Raw genomic sequence first — 18,545 nt, 5'->3', positions numbered from 1 at the left:
GTAAAGTGCCTAAGGTCAAATGGAGGGGGAGAGTACTTCTCCAATGAGTTCTCTGAATTTTTGAAGAAGAATGGTATTCGGAGATAGTTTACATGCAGATACACTCCGCAACAAAATGGAGTTGCTGAGCGGAAAAATAGGCACATTGCTAAGATTGCACGAGCATTGATGGGAGAGAAGAATATGCCGCATAGCTATTGGGCTGAGGCTGTTTCTACAGCAGTTTACATCATGAACAGGACTCCAACTGCAGCCAACCATAACTCCAGAGGAGAGGTTTATTGGTGGCAGAAAACCTAATTTGTCTTATCTGAAAGTCTTTGGATGCATTGCATATGTGCATGTGCTAAATGAGCTGAGAACTAAATTAGATCCAAAAGCTGAAAAATGTGTGTTTAATTGGGTATTCCCTTGATGAGAAAAAGGAATACAGGTGTTACCCTGCTACATGTGAGTTGAGGGTAAGCAAAGATGTTGTTTTTGATGAGATGAGTAGCTGGTATGCTACTGAAAAAGAAGTTGTAGGGGCTGATGTGAGTGGAAATGTGGTTGCACAGAATCAGAGTCTTTGAGTGGACCAGGAGAGTCCTCATCTAGTGGTTCAGTTGATAGACCACGGAGTGGCAGGCTACATCATAATACCAGTCCTGCAAATATGATTAGTACATCACAAAAAGGCAAAGAGAAAGTGATTGAGCCCCTTAGTATGCTTGACATTTCTACAGGGCATTCTCATGTTGATGGTGGAGAGTCTAGTGGCTCAGAGATGAGCCTTGTGATGAGGATCTTGGGATACCAACTATGAGAACACCAGGTGTAAAGAAGGCTATGGAAGCCATGAATGCAAAGCTGCAAAGATCTAGCAGAGTGAAGAATCCTGTGCAGAGGTTTACCTGTGATGGTTATGTGGCACATCACTATGTATACATGGCAAAAGTTGTACAGGTTGTAGAGCCCACATGCATTAATGAGGCTGTTGGAAATGTGTGTTGGGAGAAAGCTATGGATGAGGAGATGGATGCACTGTATGGAAATAAGACTTGGGATTTAGTGCAATTACCTGAAGGCAAGAAAGCCATTGGATGCAAGTGGGTGCACAAAGTAAAACATAACAATGATGGAAGCATAAGCAGGTACAAGGCTAGATTGGTAGCCAAAGGATATGCGCAAACATATGGCATTGATTATAAGGAAACTTTCAGCCCAGTTGCCAAGATGGCAAAAGTGAGAGTTGTGATAACAGTGGGGCTTTGTCAAAGCAATGGTCTTTACATTAGATGGATGTAAAGAATGCATTCTTGCATGGGGATTTGCAGGAAGAGGTGAATATGTTACAGCCACCTAGTTTTATGAGGATGTGAGTCACCCCCAGCATGTTTGTAGGTTGAAGAAAGCCTTGTATTCATATGCGCAGACATATGGCATTCATTATGAGAAAACTTTCAGCCCAGTTGCCAAGATGGCAAAAGTGAGAGTTGTGATAACAGTGGGGCTGCGTCAAAGCAATGGTCTTTACATCAGATGGATGTAAGGAATGCATTCTTGCATGGGGATTTGCAAGAAGAGGTGTATATGTTACAGCCGCCTAGTTTTATGAGGATGTGAGTCACCCGGAGCATGTTTGTAGGTTGAAGAAAGCCTTGTATGGCTTAAAACAAGCACCAAGAGCATGGTCTGACAAGATTTCTGAATATCTTATCACTATTGGCTTTCATGTAGCCAATGCAGATTTCTCGCTATATGTGAGACATAATAATAGAGGGGTTGTGCTTGTTGCCATCTATGTAGATGACTTGATCATTACGGGGGACCATGATACAGAGATCTTTGATGTAAGGATCTTGCTTAGACAGAAGTTTGAGATGAAGGATCTGGGGGAGCTCAGATATTTCTTAGGCATTGAGGTGATTAGGTCACCACATGGTATTAGATTACTGCTGCAGCGATAATATGGCTTGGACATGTTGTCCAAGTATGGTATGACAAGGTGTAAGCCTACTATCTAAGTGCCATTGGATCAGAATGGCAAGTTGAGTGTAGATTCACGAGAGATTTTGGAGGATCCTACTATGTATAGGTGCATAGTAGGAACCTTGATCTACATGACGATCACCAGGTCAGATTTAAGCTATGCTATTGGGTTGGTGAGTCAATTTATGCAAGTTCCTCCTCGAAAGCCACATTTGGATGCATTGAGACGCATACTGAGGTATGTGAGGTCTACTTTGCATTGTGGACTATTTTATGAAACTGGGACAAAGATATGTGTACATGGGTACACACATGCTGATTGGGCTGGTAGTATCTCAGATATAGAAGATCTACTAGTGGCTTCATGTTTTCTTTGGAGAGTGCTGCTGTGACTTGGAGCAGCAATACAAAGGCCGAGTACAGAGGTGTTGCTATGGCAGCATGTGAGGTAGCTTGGTTGAGAAAGCTACTTGCAGATTTGAGTCTACCAGTGGATAGACAAGTTGTCATTTTTTGTGACAACATTAGTAGTATATAGTTGGCGAGGAACCTAGTTTTTGATACTCGCATAAAGCATATAGAGGTCCACTACCATTTTGTCAAAGAGAAGGTTTTGGTAGGAGACGTTGACCTTGTTTATATCAGCACACAAGATCACGTCGCTGACATCTTCACCAAAGCATTGGGTACAGATAAGCTCCCCAAATTCAGGGCTTCGCTTGGTGTACATGAGATGGAGTTAAGCTCAAGGGGGAGTGTTGAGATATCGAGCTCATCTAGTGAGGCGGTGGACACTAATGACCCGCTTGGGGGATAGGCCCTACACTTACACCACTGGCATGGTTGGTGAGATCATGGGTGATATGTGGCCAGTGGGATGACAGGCTGTATGACAGCCATTCTAGAGACTGGCATAGTTATAGCACCAGCTCATTTAGTTGGGTTCACCCTAGTATGTATTTGGTTGAGTATCTTTTCATATGTGTGTACTCTTATCTTTGTATATGGGGTGTTGAGTGTTGTTTAAGAAGATTTTCAGCCTCTCAGCTTGTGTGTTCTCTTTTAGGATTTTGTGAGTGTGTGTGTGCTTGCAAGAGCTCAAGCTCTCTTCTCCTCTGCATCTTTTCAGCTCTAGGAGATCTAGACTGTAAGCTATGACATCATCGGTTTTCTCACTCAAATTTCTCAAAGCTTCTTGATATTCATCATCATGATCTTGTGAGAGGTATGGACCTCAAATCTCACCCGCATATGGGGATAAGTGAATATTGTGCTCTAGGCAAACATCATCGTAAGCCATTTCCAATGTCTATAAATATTCATTGAAATAATCTTCTAGATCTCATTCATACTGATATTTGTGGACCCTTTCCTCCATCCAAGTCTTGCTATCATTACTTCATTACTTTTATTGATGACTATTCACGGTATACAAATGTCTTTTTGCTATACGACATAAATCAGAAGCATTGGACACATTTAAGAGGTACCAAATATCTGTGGAGAATCACACTGGTCGAAGAGTCAAAATTCTTCAAAGTGATAATGGTGGTGAATATATTTCCAACTTATTTCATGATCATTGCATCAACCAGGGCATCCACCATGAGTATACCATTCCATATTCTCCCCAACAGAATGGAGTTGTAGAGCGAAAGAATTGTACAATTTTGAATGCAATCAGATGCATGCTTATTCATTCTGGATTATCTCGCTCTTTTTGGACAGAAGCAGTATTGACAGCCGTTTTTGTTTAAAATCGTCTTCCAACTACTGCACCTTCGGGTAAGATTCTAATCACAGCTTGGATAGGCCAAACTTCTTCTGTTCCACATTTCAAAGTCTTTGGGTGTATTGCTTATATTCATGTCCCAAAAGAGACATGACACAAGCTAGAACCTTCAGATTTGAAGGTTTTTTTTTTGTTATTTTGACAACTCAAAGGGTTACAAGTTTTACTATCCAAGTTCTCAAAAGGCAATTGTTAGTCGAGATGCTATATTCAATGAGCAATTGATGGGAGGTTCGTGGTCCACAGATGATGCTAATGATACAAAAACATTACTCACTTCTTTTTCTTTTCTACTTTTGGTGGACAATGATTTGCATGATGACAACACTCTTTTGATGGATATTGGAGACAAGTCTATTGATGTTCATCCTACGGTTTCAAAGAAGACTGCTACAGATCTTGATATCTATGTTGATCTTCCTATTGAACTTGAGCACGGTGCAAATCATGTATATGATGATGATCTTGAAACCTTTAATCACGTATTGGCTGTTTGTGAAGATCCTTCAACTTATGCAGAAGCCATTTAAGGACATGATGTGAACTAGGCTAATAATTAAGACTCTCAATGATCTAATGAGAGTATCATTGACAGGTCCAATGTTGGAGAATGTTGAGTGCGATTGAGTCTTTGAAATTTGGAAGGATGCAAAGGAGCGAAGGAATGCATGATCTATGATGTTTGATTTTGATGGATTGTTATGAAAAAACTATGCTTGGATTTCTTTCAAGGTTATGCCTTTTCCTACTTTTGAGTGAAATTCTATGATAGAATCCACACATTAATGTCTATTTTTATTTCGATATATATGTATATACTTTCCCTTACTAGGAGGAAAGATTTTCAGTATTTTGAACGTGTTGAAAATACTATCAGCCTCCATTTGCTTTGCGAGAGGTGTGCAACGCGTAGCTGGAAGTCAAAAGCTCATACTACCTATCCAACTCCCACTAAAGGACCGTGCGAATGGAAAGCGCTGAACGATTCAGCGGAAGGGTACGCACGCAATAACAACTCCATGATGCTCTCTATTTCTTAGCCCAAGTTATTGTAATTTGTAAAGTTTTTTCTATTTCGATTCAAGGATTTAAACTTTGTTTGTATATATATACAAGATGTATAAAAGATTTTGCTTTTGGGGCAAATTTTATTATACCAATTTAGCTTTATTATCTATAAGGTATACTAACATTTTTTGAAGGGTACTTTTATTTTGCGAAAGACAATAATATTATTATGGTATAATAATTCATGTGACTTTTACATGACCGTAGTATGTACACTGTTCTCTCTCACTCTCTCTCTCTCTCTCTCTCTTTTGTACAGTCATTTCATCTAATGTCACTCCCTCTCACACATGGTGACAGTACACAATACACACACACACAGAAGGACATACTTATCCAGCCATCTCACCTCGTGTCCACTCCGGCCGCATTGGTTGAACTTTTCTCTCTCTCTCTCTCTCTCTCTCTCTCTCTCACACATGGTGACAGTACACAATACACACACACACACAGAAGGACACACTTATCCAGCGGTCTCACTTCGTGTCCACTCCGGCCGCATTGGTTGAACTTGTGCTGTATGGCGTGGGTGGGCTGATCATTCTACGGCGACATGAATTTCGAGCTAATTTGGGCTAAACGCAGCTTTCAATGTGCAGAAACAGTGTACCCAATTCGATAGATCTGGTATTCGGGTGTCTCCAAGGGCCATACTTGGAAAACGGGGAAGTGCAGGTATGCGGCCCAGCTGGCGGCAGGAGTCGCCTTCATAAGAGACTGGCTTGCAGATCAGTGTGCATTACAGCTATGGCGACCTGCCTGCTTGTCGAAACTTGTGTAAGCTTATCCTCTCGGGTTTGCATACCCTTTCCCTTATTAGACTTTCAAGAGCTCCCTCGCTCGCTGCTATTGTGCTACTATGAGACTTCATTTTCGAAATGCTCCAGCATGAGCAGCCAGCTACACCTGGCCCGTGTCTCTGCAATTGTCCATGCGCGTCGAAGAGGGCGTCTCCCAGCAAGGTGGAACGTGGCCCAGTGGCCGGCCTCCCAAGCTGCTGAAGCTGCAGCTGGCCTGGAGCCTGCTGGAAGAAGGCTGCGGTAGTCGAAGACCTCCAGCACGTTCACGAGGATCGTCATCCGAAGCACTGAGAAAACCACCAGCACGCAGCCCACCTTCCTCATCAAGCTGGCTCTCGGTCTGCTCTGACGTTCGCGAGTCTCGCCACAGGTTTCGGAAGCTCCAGGTTTTTTCACCGTCCTTATCTTTTTGCTTCTTTTCGTCTCCTTTCTTTTATTCTCTTCCTTCTGACTAATGCCCAGCAGGCCTAGAATTTGAAGGCACCCTATTTTTTCTTTTCAAGGGCTTTTCTTTTACTAGCTTTTCTTTATGAAGACATTGGAAGGGTATATAACTAAATTTTTCAAAACCTTTCTCTTCTTTAAAAGGGTAATTGTGTTTTCACCCTTCTTGTGAAGGTTTTAACCCCCTTAGAAGCGTATTGCAACCTTCAAATTCTAGCACCGATGCCCAAGCCCAATGGAGGGTTTCATCCAAAAGTTTTTGAAACCTTTCTTATTTACTTTGGACTTCAATATGGTGTTTTCCTATTTGTTTTAAGCTTCAACACATTACGCTAACCACACTAATCACGAGTTCATTTAAGAAAAGCAACCCAAAATACTATGCTAGGGTCCACAGCAAGCTTGTTTTGGAAAATAATATGATATTTGGTTTCAAAATGACAACCTGAACTTTTTGACATTAATGGTATCAATTTGTCGACAAGTTATACACTTCGACATTGCTATTCAGAGTGACAATTCAAGGTTACCATTTGGGAAGAACAAGGGTACTTTTGAACAAATGTTGCGAGCAAGAGTACAATGTCACACTTTTGAAATGAGTTGCTCGAGTTTAGATAGAAATGCAATATTTACACATATGTTTTGTTGTTGTTATTATTGTGTATGTGTGTGTGTGTGTGCATGTGTGTATCAAGAGATAATATCTACATATACAAACAGTATTAATATCTATGTAGACATATTTCACTTATCCTCGTATCCACATACTTTGCGGGCCAACGTAAATAAATATTTTCATCATTCAAAAGGTTAAAGTACAAAGATTAGAAGACAGAGTTCAAGCAAGAAAAGCCAACAAGTACAAGCTTGCATAGCCTTTCGATGTAGACCTTTGGATCTCACATGAAACTTCTCACCCCCGCATCCCAAACAGGCACAACAGGAGGTCGCATGCACAAAACGCCCGTAACTCGAACATGCACAATAAAAAATCATGGTGACGGAATCCTTGCAAGTGAAAGCACAAGCTAAGCTCCTTGTGTCCATGTTCGGTCAAGACCTAGCACTTGTGTAGTTTCAGACCAACTAGTCGGCATTAGGGGAGACGTAACTAATGTAAGTGTGTCCAGCACGATAAGCCAACACGATTAATGCAAGTGTGTCCACAATACAATAAGGCAGCGTCAGGGCATTGTGCCATCGATTTGTCTAAGCTAAGGGAGTTAGTCACGATAACAAAGGCTAGCTCTTGCATCTGATGAGATTCTTGACATGGCTCTGGATTTTGTTTTCAAATAGGAGTCATGTTCGGACATGAATGACATTGGACTCAGATTTCAGTTAGAAGACATAGCCATACAGAAAGTACTAACATAATCTAGTAATCAAATAGAATTGCAAAATATAGAGAATGGAGAATTGTACCAAACTGTATCATTCTATCATTCAAGTGAAAGTCTAGTACCAAGTACAACGCAATAGTGAGCACAGATCACACTCTCTATTTTCTTCTCTTTTATATATGCCCGGGTACTAATCGTTTGGCAAGATTCAGTTACAAGATTGTTATGAGAAAGTTGTTGCCCAACGAATATACTAGGCGATGAAACTAGCGACAAGGCTGGGTGACGGCCAACGGTTGGATGATCCCCAACACCTGGTGATCATGCTGGATGTTGCACCAGCAACGAAGCCCACATGATTCCTTGTCTTCCGGACCGCTTTAGTTTTAAAAAAATCATCTTTGGAATCCGGGTTTGAACTTGTGGCCTGTTCTAATCCCCTTTATCCGGTCTTTTCTCCGTGGCAAGGCCTCTAGAGACAAACCTTATTAGCTTGTCTTGAGCGTACCTTGGCTCATAATCCCTCTTGGTGTTCCTTACCCGTGTAGGCCAAAGCCAAATCTTAGATAAAACTTCACCTTGTGGTCTTAGCATCTGGAAACTTGTTTCTCACTTTCTCTATTGCATCAATAGCCATTTATGCTACAAAGACATGCGGCTGAGTTTGCTCTGGGACAATGGTTGCATCCTCAAAAATAGTTTGCTCTGGATCTCTTGATCTTCTTCTTTTCCCTTTACTCCATTTTAACCCATAAGGTGGGTTTCCTGTTGGTTCCGGAATGGGTCTTGCCCTTTCTTTTTTTGCCACCAGGAGACTTCGTTGGTGAGAGGCACTAGAAGTCTTTCTCTATGCATGAGCTATTATCTCTTCACCCTGATCCACAAGTCATGAGATCCCATCACTTCATCGTACAATCTGGGACTCGGATGAGGACTTAATCTATATATTGACTATCTTACCTGGGAGTTGCTTTGTCCTTATTTCTTTACTACAGTGGTTCATAAAATTTGTGATATCATTCATATCATTTTAATTCGATAGTTTTACTTTTCTCACTTGTTGAGTAGCTTGGATTGAAATCCTCCTATGTCTCAGGGTTGTCTCTTTGCAAAAGCTTGTGCCTCTTTGTCCCGTCTCTTCATGGAGCTTTTGCTGCATCTCTTCTTTTTTTGCCTTCTCCCTTTTCGCCCATCCCTAGAAGTCTTCTATAATTTTCTCTTTGTTCCGCATTTTTGTGGCATGAGATTTTCTCATGGCTCTTCCACCTACTCTTGTCTTTTCTTGAGCTCAGCCTTGGATGACTTCAACTCTTATGTATGTATCTTTCTCAAATCATCCATCTTCTCCTGTCTCTTCTTTAGATTGGCATGAGCTATTAAGCGACATTAGCTCATTGATCATCATTCTGTCTCTTTTTTCTCTTGTCACCTTGGTGTTGTTCTTGATTTCCTCCTTAGATTTTTTATTATTTCTTCATCTTGTCTTTTCTACTCGTTGTATTCTTTCACTAAACCTTTATATTCTTCAATTTGAGCCCTTAGGGTAGCTTCATAATTGGTCGTTTCCTCTGCTTCTTCTTAGTTGTTGCCCAAGCATACTCTCGTAGCTTATCATCGGGGATTATGTCCATTGATGATCCTTTTTAAATTACCAACTCCTCGCCCTTCCCTTTCAACTACTCAAGACGTTTCTTGCAATCACCCTTTAAAAGCATGAAACACTTTTTCTAGGCCTCTACTTCTGTTTTCAATTGCTCAATTTGTGTCTGCAGCTTCATTTCTTTAGTGGCCTCTTCCTTGCCATGTCCCATCCCCACGCCCCTTTGGCTATGTCTTGCAGTCCCTGTTGCTCCTGTTCGGTGTGTTTTTGTTGGCTTTGAAGTGTCTGCATTTCTAGACCCTCTATTCGGATTCTTGTCTTGATTCTCGAGGGGAGCTATTTGCCTGCAGGTAGGTGTGAGGGCTTGCATTGCCACACTGTCAACTTCCTCAAGTATTCTGCCCACACCTCCTTTAGATCCTCTATTCCATGGCTCTTCCATTGCTTCATTTTTTATACCTCTAGCTCGTAGACGTATGATGGAAATTCTTCGGTGTCTAAAACTGCTAGCTGGAGTTTTGCCCTCACCAACTCCCCTTTGTCCTTGTCCCTCCCTGTCATGTACTTATCTCATAATCTTTCAGTTCTCTACTTTGATAATGTTAATATGACCTTTCTGCCCTTTCTTGGCTTATAATGGTCCTATCCACCTCGTCTTGTAGCTGCTTTTTTGATTGTTCTATTTGGGCCAGGGCTTCTCTTATCATTCTCATTTCTTTTCTTGTTTCTTCATTTGCCTTCTAGGGCCTTGTTATTTGACTTTGCATCTCCTTCATATGATCTGGCTCCACTCTTCTTCTTCTTAACTCTTCCTAGAGTGGTTCCTCTTGATTTCTCAGTTCTTGGATGGTGGTCTCCTTTTTCCTGACCTCTGCATGTAGCGTGGTTATCTCCTTTACTCCATCCATCATACACCAAGGTAGTTGAGACTCCCCCCTATTTTGAAATGTGTAATGTAAAATGAATTGGTTATTTGGTTGAGTATGTAGAAACACACCTTGGAGAGGTACAAGATAATATTGTGTGTTGTGAATGTTGAGAGTCACATAAAAGGATGTGAAAAAGGGATTGCCACATGGCATGATGATGTGTAAAGTGGGATAAGGCTAGAAGGCCTATATCATTGTATGGTTTACAATATATGCATTAGAGCTATTGTTGAGTGTGCAATCTCTCTCCCTAGTCATGGAGTTTCTTGTGTGGTGTAATCCACCTTAATTATTATGCTTAATCTTTTATCTATCACCATGATAAATCCCATATTAGGATTGTTAACATAGTATTAGAGCTAGGATGGGCTCTTGGTCATGGTGAATTTTTATGTATAATTTTTTTGGTTATGTTGATTTGATTAAGCATATTTTCTATTTTCGTATTTCTATTATGAGAAAATTATGCACACTTCTCATTATGGATTGCATTTGGCGACTTAGAAGCGGCTCAAGGAGATTTTGAGATCATGGTGCTTCCATGGAAGCTGAAAATGAAGATTTCAGCAATATGAAGACTATGAAGTCTTTATCAAAAACAAAGGAGACATCCAAGAGAGTTGCAAATGGGAGTTTTGCAACATGGAGATATTTCTCATCATCAGAGAAGCTGAAATAAGGATTTGTAGCAAGTATGAAGGCTATGGAGTCTTCGGTGTCAACAAAGGAATTGTTGCAACTACATTGTTTCGGTATGGTTGCAAGTTTCATTTCAAATTTTTTATTGCAAATGCTATTTGGTTCTCATCTTGGTTGGGCACATGGAAAGTGCTTCAATGGGAAAGTGCAGAAAATGGGTGCATGTTGGAATCTTGGATAGAAAGTTTATGAAAAGAGAGTAGACTCTCTCTAATAAGCAGTTATGTGAAGGCCATAGTGGCCTTAAGAGCCTTGAGACAAAGGCTATTGGAGCTTGAATCTCAACCAAGGAGAAGATCAAGAAGTTTACAACAAAATGAAAGGCTTTGAGAAGCCTTGGGATCTCATGGAGCTAAGTCCAAAAGAGGAGAATTTTAGAGAAGGCAATTGGTTGGTTTGTAAAGGTCTGAAAAGACCTTAGAAGCTTATGGGGAAGACCTTTTTTACTATTTCAAGAACACCGAGTAGAAGTTAGAAATAGAGGGACAATAGTTATGGTGGAGAGCTATTGATGAGAAAGAAACAACATAGTACCAACCTCGCTTGTGCAAAAATCAACAAGAATGGCATAGCCTAGTCTACAATCATCACTCATGGCACGTAAGTGCACAACAACAGGTTGAGAAGCACAAGATAAGTAACTATATTGCTCAGAAATGACAAGGAGAGATGGAAAACGATTTAACAGCTATACAGGAAAGTGCTTTCAAATGGTAGTCCCTAGCAACGAAAGAAAGGCACCAATAACTCGTTTCACAGAGCGAGTGAGTGTCGATGACTCCATTAGTAAGAGTTTTGGGATCAAAATATACGGACACTAGGCCGCCAAAGTCAGCTCCACCATCATACACAAGCACGGCACTGTAGTGAGCTTGAGAAGTTTAGACTAGATAGAAATAAAGCCAGAGTTAATCCAAGTGGAAGAAGAAAACAATACTAACAATAGAAAAGTGAAAAGGCATGAGTTTGTTCACCTTATAATGTGCGAAGACCTGGGGGTGTTGGGGCCATTTTGCAGTACAGCATGGGAGAAATAAAGCATTCCCGCCCATAAGGAGAAAGATGAGGCAACCAACTTAGTAGAGTAAGGCAACCTTCATAGGTGCACGTTCATGATACAGGATGTCATGCATGTCGTGCTAGAGTCAAAGATACATAGAGAGAGAACCAAGCTCCTATAGCAAAGCTCATTGTGAGCACAACTCATTAAGATAAGAAGATAGTCAAAACGATAAGTTTTTTGTGGCTATTAAGAAAAACCTAAGGATATTAAGGTAATGCTTTAAAAAAAACCTATCTAAGGAGTTGTTCTCATGCACATTTTGTATGCAGCTAGTCTACATGATGTATTTTATGGAATCTTACATGCAAAGTCACATCGGTGTGAAGGTTCCCAAGGAGAGGCAGGGAGTGGTCGAGAAAGTGACAACTTAACGAAGAGTCCCAAACCCTATCCATGGAAGACACATGGAATTATACATTTTTATTCTCTCCTTAGCTCTAAAAATCGACAGATATCGGCTTCGTGAAAGTCGTGGATTTTGATCACATTTGACGAGCGCTCTTTCCTTGTTTGCATGCATAAAAAGGATTGTATTTTCTCACCCAAATTTCATGAGGGTTCCTCACATGAGTCCATGGGTACTCGAAAAGGTAATTGTGGTGTGGATCGAGTTGTGTATGCATAGGTGTTGCAATTGATGGGATTTTGATCACATTTGACGAGCGCTCTTTCCTTGTTTGCATGCATAAAAAGGATTGTATTTTCTCACCCAAATTTCATGAGGGTTCCTCACATGAGTCCATGGGTACTCGAAAAGGTAATTCTCGAGATAATTGTGGTGTGGATCGAGTTGTGTATGCATAGGTGTTGCAATTGATGGGTTGGTTTCCACCTGAACATTTATGTTCAAAGTGGACTCAGTGGTTCCATTGTGAGCAAGTGGGCTCAAATGGACTTTGTGTCTAGGACGGTAGACACATGCACACACTTGTTGAACACTCCAATTTGTATTGAGGTGGAGTGTTGAGATTGGTAATGTAAAATTGTTGGGAGTGAGAGTTGAGTTGGTCAAATTGATTGGAGAGATTGTATGCACACACCAAAGTTTACATTGAAGAGGGGTGTTAAAATGTGAAATGTAAAATGAATGGGTTTTTTGGATGAGTATGTGGGAAAGCACCTTAGAGGTGAAAGATAATATTATGTGGTGTGAATGATGAGAGCCACATAAAAGAATGTGGAAGAGGGAGTGCCACACGGCATGATGATATGTAAAGTGGGATAAGGATAGAAGGCCTATATCATTGTATGGTTTACAACATATGCAATAGAGATATTGTTGAGTGTGCAATCTCTCTCTCTCTCTCTCTTTCTCTCTCTAGTCATGGAGTTTCTTGTGTGGTTTAATCCACCTTAATTATTATGCTTAATTCACCTTAATTCTTGTGGTTTAATCCACCTTAATTCTTATGCTTAATCTTGTGACCGTGATGAGTTCCATATTAGGATTGTTAGCACTGTACCCAGCTTGCTTCAATGGTTTTTGGAAAAATTGCAGGGCAAGGTTTCCAAAAGTCTACGAACAGGAAACAGATAAGATGGAACAGTGAGAACGTCACACCATGGAGGACCTAAAGGAGGCGTGGGGTAAATATCTAAAGAAACTAACACTGGTGGCAATGCAATCCCCACACCTACCTATAGGAAAATAGATCCTTTCTAGAAGCAATATGAAAATCCAGATGGAGGACTCGAAAAGACGGACACAAAAAAACTAATAGGATCGGATCCTACAAAAGCACAGGGAACTATAGAACATATCCAAGGGGACAAGGACACAGAACCCAAAGGAGTAGACAACAACAAAGAAAAGGATCTCCAAGCTCAAAATTAGTAGCTTAGACTAAAATTAAAGACATGGAAGAAACGATTCACCCTTCTTAAAGGTGATGGGAAGAAGGTGCAAGAGAAGCTTGTGGGGAAGGGAAAGGAGATGGTGTTGTGAAAAGGATCATCAATGGATATAATCCCCAATGATGAGCTACGAGAGCATGCCTAGAGATGGCCACAAAAAAGCTAGAATAAAGGGCAAGTGATGAGGTAGCTCTTAGAGCCCATATCAAAGAACTAGATGGTCTGGTGGTAGACTGCAAGGAACATCAAAGGCAAGGAAAACACATGCAGAAGAGCTGAAGCCATGAACTCGCGAAAAGACAAGAGCAAGTGGAGACCATGAAAAGAGATTATGCTGCCAAGATACATAGTAAAGACAAGATGGTTGAAGATTTCAAAGGGTGGGCCAAAAGGGAGAAGAGGAAAAAGGAATCCCTACAACAAAGACTCTAGGAAGAGAGGACACATAGAAACACAGTTGTCTACGAGGAGTCGAGCTTGATTTAGGCTACCAAGCAAGCAGGAGCCATGCAATTGTCTAACTAGGACAAGATTGCTAAATTTATGCACTTAGACATGTCACAAATAGAAAAAAAAGGGCAGAGAAGCTCCGAGGCAACATAGTCAGTGCCAAGAAAACCCCCTCATCCAGATCGTGAGTAGTGCAAGGAAGTGGTAAAATCTTATGACGCGAGGATCCAGGTGAGCAAGCAAACAACCCATGCACAGGGGAGGATTGCTAGTGCCCCTTGCCAATGGAGTGACCTATTAAAAGAAGAGAGGGCACATGCTAGATAGGAAGTGGATCCAAGGAGGGAGAAAAAAACTAAGAGAGTCCAAGCAAACCATGTTCAAAGTCATGCCATCATCCCAAAGAAGACATAACCACATGGTTTTGCAGCAGGGATGGCCATTAATGCAATGAAAAGGGCCAAGAAAAAGTACCCAAATGCCAAGCCCATGATGTGCAACAAATGGGCTGATGAGAGGACTGGACTTGAGCATGACTGGGTGAGTAGCACAAAGAGGGCTTACAAGCCCAGGTATGCCCAAGACAAGCCCATAAAGTTTCTCTCAACAAGCCTTGCCATGGAGGGAGAACCGGATGAAGGGGGCTGGAATACCCCTTAGAATTTAGGACCGGATTTCGGATCTAAAATTCTATTTTTTCAAGAATGAAGTGGATCTAGATAGAAACAACAATGAGTCATTGTGGGCCTTGTTGCCATTTTTCAGTACTGTGTAAGTTTATTTGATTTTTAGTGTACATGTCTTATAACTAGAATTTCAGTCCAGAGTCATTCTTATCTAGACGTGACTCCTATCTGGAAATAGGATCACGAGCCATGTCAGGACTCCTATCAGATGTAGGAACTAACCTCTGCAATGTCATGACTAACTCCCTTAGCTTAGTCAGACTGGCAGTGCAATGCACCAACGTTGGCTTATCTCATTGAGCGTGGTTGTATTAGTCACGTCTCCTTTGGAGCCGACTAGGTTGGAGATGCAACTAGGTGGTTTGGAACCACGTAGGTGCCAAGTCAGAGAGAGAGAGAGAGAGAGAGAGAGAGAGAGAGAGAAAAGAGATTTGTTTTAATGTTTTAGTGATATTGAAAGATGGATTAGATTAGGTAATTCTAACAAAGAAATAAATATGAAGAATTTCATGCCAAATCAAAAAAAATTCAAGACAATTGAAAATATAAAGAAAATCATTTACATTCTACCAAACTACCAAAATACAAGAAGTTTTCTTTACACTGGAAAAGAGCAAGAGTACATTGATACCCTAATGTATCTAGCAGATATGTAGCTACACATATGCTTCTAGCATCCATATATATGCTTCTAGCATATATATATATTGTTTAACCATGTAACATTAATTCAAATATCAAGAGCTAGATATTGGACCATGTAACATTAATTTAAGGCTTGTACTTCTGATTGGACTAGATGATCCTTTTGTTTAGAAGAAGGGCCTTATCTTCATCTTCTAGATTTGATTTTCTTTGTGGAAACATAGGGTAAATTTTTCACTAACATTCAAAGATGGCTAAGACCAAGCAATAATAATAGAGAATTTACTATCAAGAATTCCATGCCAAATCAAGAAAAAATGTAAGACAATAAAATATAAAGAAAATCATTTACATTTTGCCAAACTAATAAGAAAATACAAGAAATTTTCTTTACATTGGAAAATAGCATGAGTACAAGACCTTGATGCTTCTCCCATACAAATAAGTTGTTTAACCATGTAACATTAATTTAATATCAGAAGCTAGTACTTCTTATTGGATCATGTAACATTAATTCAAGGCTAGTACTTCTTTTTGGATGGGATGAACCTTTTGTCTAGAATAAGGGCCTTACCTTTATCTTTTATATTTCATTTTCTTTGTGGAAATAGAGAGTATCCATAAATATCCAAATTGAACAATTTCTATTCCTAAACAAATGCATACAACTGACTATAAATGTTTTAGACAACTTGGTGAACAAATTTATACATCGGATTTTAAATTTATTTTTTAAAATTTAGTGACTTGCAAAACATTCATGAGCTATGAAATACAAACACATTCTGGACTTGCAAGGCTTAATAATCATCAATGGTAGGGCTATTTTTATGTTTCTTCTTGAAGAGGTTCATTCTTCTTAATGCATTGTTGACATTCATTTCTTTTCTTCTTATTCAGAAACCATTTCACTATGATACTATGATAGAACATAGGGGAGACATTTAGTCATCATATTTCTTAGAGTCTTCTTTCTTTACCATCACTATATTTAAGGCCAAAATTGCCTCTATCACTAGAGAGTTCTTCATGCATCACTATAGGCCGCCTAAATTCTGACATTTAAATGAACTACGATGAAAATATACGAACATACATATGCATGTCAGTTCTCTTGCATTGGTATCTTATCGTCGATACAGTCGTCTAAAAAAGCGTGTGAATAAGTGTCTATATGTCAATCTAAACACTAGTTGAGAAGAAGAATTAGTTACTATAGATATTCCAACACTTTTTGAGATGACTATTTAGTCGTCGCATATTCTGACAAGAATTGAGACATTTTTTTTGACGTTTTCTCGATGCTATTAGAGACTGACGTAGTTTTGTTTTTTTGCATAATGGTGCATCAAGGTAGAGATGTGTACCTAGATGCACCATTATGCCAAATGTATATAGACCTTGCTTCAACTAGTATCAAATGAAGAATTTTACAGAATTAAACATTTAAGACAAAGATTCATTAATACAAAGATATAAGTAATTTTCGATCGGATATCAAACATTATACAAAAATTGTTGTATACATAAATGTTGCCGTATAGGCAAGCAAATTATACACTGCCAAAAAGGGTGCAAAATGGATCTATACAACCCCAAAATGGATATATACAATCCCATATACATGTCTAAGAAAAACGAAGCCCGTATAGATGCTAGCTACTAAGTGGTATCTATCTACGAGCTAGCCTTCTCTTGGGGGCTCAGGTATTTCTCTCTGCAAAAACAATGCAATAAAACAACAAATCAGTCCTTGCAAAATAAAATGATCTACAAGCTCATAACATATATTAAAAAGGTATAAAAATACTTACCAAAATCATAGTTGCCCAATTCACATTCTCACCGTCGTGCTCCATTCACTCAAGCAAGGCGGCATAGGTTCCATGCTTGAATGCATAGCGCTCCTCCACCCAAGTAGGTTGGCATTCAATCACTCTCTCATACATGCATGCAAACAACACATAAAAGCATACAACTATACACTTTACATACACATGAAAGGCTATGAAAAGCATGGATACTTACAAAATACTCATAGAATGAGTTCCATTCACCGCTCCTGAGGTATGAGCTCCCCACGCTCTCCGTCCGCTTCACCCGCTACACGTACTCTCGCTTATAAATACTCATTGAATGAGTTCCAGCCCGAGGTGTGAGCTACCCATGCTCTCCATATTCTTTCTCTTATTCCACGTACCATTAGGGGTTATCAATGTGCTTCCTCACCTCCTCATCTCATTTTTCTTTGTCCACATTCTCCCCCTATTTTGACCACTTGGGTAATATCAAACCGCTTGTGCTTCATACAATCTCTCATGAGATTGTAGATCCTGTTGAACCAACGTGAGAGAGAGAGAGAGACACGTCATATGCATCCCCAAAGGTGTGTGGAATACACACAATAGATGAGTATATATAGAGGAGATCCTAGGGCTATATATATAGAGACATTCTATATATAGCCAACACCCCCGCTCAAAGAAGGGTCTCTAACTGTGGATGAAAAAACCCTTGGGGGCTCAAGGGAAAAACCCACAACTCTATATACACCTACCGCTATATTAAATTATTTTATAGTTACAAAGTATTATTCAAAGGAGCTACATCACTCCCATATATACAATAGCCATGAAGGTTGCGAAGGAGCTACATCACTCCCATATATACAATATCCATGAAGGAGCTACATCACTCCCATATATACAATAGCCATGAAGGAGCTACATCACTCCCATATATACTTCATCACTCTTATGTGTACAATAGCCAAACGAAGGCTTTGAAGGTCATCCATTTTCATGTTGTCTTGATCCATTCATGTAGGTTGGGTGCGAGTCTATCTTCGTGGGGTGACGATGCCAAATAATATTTTTGTAGTCTCTTCTCTATATTGAAGCTCAGCAATATCCAAATACAATCCTGATCCATAAACCCTGTAATATGGAAGAAGTCTCCATAACAAATGGAAAACCATAATTTTGTTATAGAAATATGAGATGTACACGAAAAGATGTACATAAAGAAATAGACATAAAGGTATCTATTATATGGTTGCTTAGGAATATAGTCCATCTGCAAGGACATGCATGGCAATGTCAACTTGTGGAAGATCATCCAATCAATGGCAAATGAACTAGATTTGGTAAGGGAATCTGGTTACTTGGAGAAGTTGACTTGGAAGATTGACCTGTCACT

This window comes from Cibotium barometz, chromosome 28, assembly GCF_041138505.1.
Source record: "Cibotium barometz isolate CiBa-2024 chromosome 28, ASM4113850v1, whole genome shotgun sequence".
NCBI lineage: Eukaryota > Viridiplantae > Streptophyta > Polypodiopsida > Cyatheales > Cibotiaceae > Cibotium > Cibotium barometz.
The sequence above is the reverse complement of the archived record's forward strand: the minus strand, read 5'-3'. Positions refer to the sequence as shown.